This window comes from Elephantulus edwardii, unplaced genomic scaffold, assembly GCF_000299155.1.
Source record: "Elephantulus edwardii isolate Elephantulus edwardi_28Jun2011 unplaced genomic scaffold, EleEdw1.0 scaffold00107, whole genome shotgun sequence".
NCBI classification, from domain to species: Eukaryota; Metazoa; Chordata; class Mammalia; order Macroscelidea; family Macroscelididae; genus Elephantulus; species Elephantulus edwardii.
Window position 1 is genome coordinate 542291 of NW_006399857.1, and position 4853 is coordinate 547143.

General features: G+C 42.0%; 1 pseudogene; it reads left to right on the top strand.

Annotated features, from left to right (window-relative positions):
* Positions 1-4853, top strand: part of LOC102857026 — a 190689-nt pseudogene that overhangs the window by 39967 nt on the left and 145869 nt on the right.

The window sequence follows — 4853 nt, forward strand, 5'->3', positions numbered from 1 at the left end:
TCGCTATGAGTCGCAAACTACTCGACGGCACATAACAACAACAACAACAATAACATGCTCAAATATGTGAGACAAAGTTTCACCGTCTTTATCTCTAAGGAGTATTTTGGTTGCACTTTCTTCAAGACAGCTCTCTGCTCATAGGCTATTCAACACTCTTCTCCAATACCACAACTCAAAGGCATTGATTCTTCTTCTATTGTCTTTATTAATTATCCAGCTTTTAGCTGCATAGCAGCTGATTAGAATAGCTTGAGTCAGGCACACCTTAGTGTTTAAATTGACATAACTGAACTGACTTGGATAGATAAGTCATTTTTTAAACTAACTTGGATAGGTAGCTTTTAAAACAATCTCACAGTATTGAGACCCGCATTGAAATAAGCCTTTCTTTGTCTTCTCTCTAAAGGGTAGAAATTTAACTGTCAGAAATCCTGATCCATGAGCCTCTTGAACGGTACCCAGTGAAATCACGGTTCATAAGTTTCCATCTCCTCATATGCTTCAAGGTGTTGGAATTCAGCTATTAAACATTCTGCCTCATTTGAGTTTGGACAAAGTAGTAGGCTAGAGACTGTATCGCTGATTTCACTACATCTGGAATAGCAATCTGGCCAGCTGTTCTTGAAATTAAAGGACAGCCTTCCTGACCTGCCTCCTCTCACCAAACAACTAAAATTAGCCATCAGTGAATAACACATTTGTCTAGAACTTATCAAGGCATAATCTCATCAAGGATCAAAGCCCAAGGTAAAGCTAATTAAGAATCATCCATCTTCCCCTCCATGGCCTCACACCCCCACCTACAGGAAAAAACCTAACCCATTCCCCACCTATAACCCAGAATAGCAGAAACTGTTTTATGAGAGTGTGTAGACCCAGAGACAGTTCATTGAATAATCATGTTTGCTAGGACATTGTTGTTGTTGTTATGTGCTGTCGAGTCACTTGCAACTCATAGCGACACTATATACAACAGCCCTAAACTCTGCTCTGTCCCATGCCAATTGCACTGTCTCCGACACACCCATCCCGATTACCCCAGTCACTGAATCAATCCATCTCATAGAGGGCCTTCCCCTCCTGCACTGTCCCTTTATCCTCGCAAGCATGATGTACCTCTCCAAGGATCTCTGCCTCCTTACAACATGTCCAAAGTATGTCAGACAAAGCCTCAGAATCCTTGCCTCCAAGGAGCAGCCTGGTTTAATCCTCTCCAGGATGAATCTGTTTGTTTTTTTGGCAGTCCAGGATACATTCAATACTCTTCTCCAGCACCACAGCTCAAAGGCATCAATTCTCCTTCTATCCTCCTTGGTCATTGTCCAACTCTCTGATGCATAACAAGTGATAGCAAAGACCATGGCCTGGATCAGACGCACTTTATAAACAAAGAAACAGGTTGACCTATAGAAGAGACATAGGGGAAATATCCCTCCTCACTAGCTGTGTAGGATTCTAGTCAGCCATTTCTAGCCACTGCCAGATTATTTTTCCCCCTTGATTGTTGAAAGAATGTTGCCTCGTGCTCTATTTATTTCTTTTAATACATCTTCCCCTCACAAACATTTTATTGAGCAGAGATATACGTTACACAGAAAATTTTTATATAATTCTTTTCTAAATATCCTCTTGTGAAATTAAATGCCTCTGAAAACCCAGAAGACGGTCAACTGTGATTCAGTTCTGACTCTATGGTACAAAACAACAACAAATATGATAGCAGTTTTTCATTGTATTTTCCATTGATAGTAATTTTCCTTTGAATTGGAACCAGCTTTTAGCTGTATTTCCAATAGATTTCAGGAAATCATGAAAAACCCTATAAATTTCAAATTAAAAGATTGTTTATCTCTTTTCCATGAAGTAGCTAATGAATTTGAACTGCTAGCCTTTGGGTTGACAGTACAATTCCTTACCCTCTGGCCCACCAGAACTCCCACTAGTATAGCATAAAGGGCAAGAATTCGGAGCTAGTCGGAGAACTTTAATTCTGAGTCCAGGGTGTTTCTGTTACCTGGAACAAATCATCATATTTCCTAAAACTTCAGACAGCATTTATGTAGGGCTACTCTAGGGATCAAATGTGACAAGCATGACACTCAAGTAAACCATGTTGTTTTTAGGTGGTGTCAAGTAAAGTATAATTCATAGTTACCCTTTGAACAATAGATCCAAACCCTGTCCTATCCTGTGCCATCTCACAACCTCTCACACACTCAAGCCCATTGCTGCAGGCACTGTGTCAATCCACTCAGTTGAGGGTCTTTCTTTCTTTCACCATCCTTCCACATTTCTAAGAATGATGTTCCTCTCCAAGGAATAGCCTCTTCTAGTAACACTCCCAAGTATGTGAGATGAAGCTCTATCATCCCTGTTTCCAAGGAGCACTCTGGTTGCACCTTCTCCAGTCATATCAGTTTGGTTTTTGGCAGTTCATGGACTATTCAGTAATCTTCTCCAAAATCACAGTTAAAACGAATAATTTTTTTCTTCTGTCATCCGTATTCATTATGCAGCTCTCAGATGCATAGTAAATGACTGAAAAGACCATGGCCTGGATCAGGAATACCTTCGTCCTCAAACTGACATCATTACTCTTCAGTAGTTTGGAGAGATCCCTGACTACAGGCTTTCCCTATTTTCCCTATATCTCCCTATTCTCTAATACATCTTCTGACTGCCAGTACCAAGAGTGTTGATTGCGAGTCTCAGTAAGATGAAGTCACTGACAGTTTCAATCCTTTCTCCATCTATTATGATGTTCTCTAATGGTCCAGCAGCAAGGATTTTTGTCTTCTTGACTTTGAGATACAATCCACGAAGTCTTTCAAAATAGTAATTTGTTTTGTAATGACTTTGGGGCTTTCATTTGTCTGTTTTTTAGATGGATCTTCTTGTGCTTACTTACAGCCTATAGACAAAGAAAGTAAATGGGCCTGAGCTTCCGAGACTTCACTTGCACTTACATTATTATTAGGCCTTGTAAGCGGCTCTAACAATGTGGTCACATGTTTTCATAAAATTTGGCAAATAGAGGGAGCTCTGGTGGCCTAATGGCAAGAAGCGGCACTGCAATCCCAGAGGTGCGTGGTTTGAATCCGCCAGATGCTCTGCTGGAGAAGGAGGGGCACTCTCCTCCTGTACCAGTCAGATCTGATTTGACAGCATATGCACAAAAATTAATAAAATTAAAAAATTTTTTTTAAATTGGCAAATAAAGACCACCAGCAGCAGATAATTATGTTTTGTCTTTCTAGTTTTCACATTATCACTCTCCTATCAAGTAGTGATGCGTCTCAGCACATACGTGTGGTATCTTGCTTTGGTGGCATAGTCCGTAGTGTGCTGTTCTACTGACCAAAAAGCCTCGAATCTTAAGGGTTCAAATCCACCAACAGCTCCTCAGGAGAAAGATGAATAGTCTTACCTCTTTTCAGTAATTCAGTGGAAAATCACTATGGGTGGAATCGACTTGATGTTAGTGATATTAGTGAATCTAAGAAGCTGAATTGAGAATACATGGTGTTTGGGTTTAAAGGCACATGTTTGTGAAATTTGCAGTCAATTACATCTTTAATATGGTTGTTATTAGGCTTCTTAGAACACAAATGGCTTCCAAAAATATTCCTATCTCCCTTCCCCCAATCAGGCCTGTTCACTTGGTGTTATAACATGAAAGTTAAGAGCCAAAGGCTAGAGCTCTTCCCACGCCGCCTCCAACTGCTGCCACTGCTGCTGCTGCCCCCAGCGCTGCCAGCCCTCCCAGTTCCACATCGCATGCTCGGACTGAGCCCACCCCGCGCCTCAAACATCCTCGTGCTGACTTCATGGCACTGCCCCGGATCCGAACGCACAGCCCCGGATCCAAGAACGCACAACGGCACTTTCCCGCTGCGATGAGGCGCTCGCTTGCGCCCTGCTTTGACTCCTGCCAGAGTACCCGGATGCAGAGATTGTGCGGACTCGGGACCCCGAAAACCTGGCCTCTTGTGACATCATGGTGCATGTGGGTGGCGAGTATGACCCTCAGAGACATCGGTATGACCATCACCAGAGGTCTTTCACTGAGACCGTGAACTCCTTGTCCCCTGGAAAGCCTTGGCAGATCAAGCTGAGCAGTGCAGGACTCGTCTATATGCACTTCGGGCACAAGCTTCTGGTACAGTTTCTGGGCACTAGTGAAAAGGACGGCACCCTCTATGACAAGGTGCCATCGAGTTGAGTATGACTCTCAGCAACTCTATTAACAAAAGATCTGAACCTAGTCCTATCCTGCGCCATCTTCACACATCCTGTCACACAAGAGCCCATTGCAGCAGTCACTGTATCACTTCACCTAGTTGAAGGTCTTCCTCTCCTTTGCTGACCCTCTACCCTTCCCAACATCATATCCCTCTCCAATGAATAACACCCCTTGGCAATATGTCCAAAGTATGTGAGACAAAAGCCCCATCATTCTTGCCCTCAAAGGGCACTCTGGTTGCACCCTCTCCAAGACATATCTATTCATTTAAGACAGACTAGGAAGCAGGATGAGCCATTTACTTCCTAAATAAAAGACGTTTGAAAACCCTATGAACACTAAACAGAGTGGAAAATTATAGTGTAGTGTGGTAGAGCCCAGATTGGAAATCAGTTGAAATGAGGAAAATCATTTAACAAATATCTTTTAACAATTGGAACATAGAATGTTCGTAGCTTGAATATTGGAAAACTGGAAATTGTTAAAAATTAAATGGAAAAGTTACTAAGAAAAATGAAGGGGTAAGACTGAGAAAAACTGGATGAAATATGTTTACGGCATTGAAGTCTATGGGGGAGAGAATAGTCTAAAAGTATTATATTTTAGG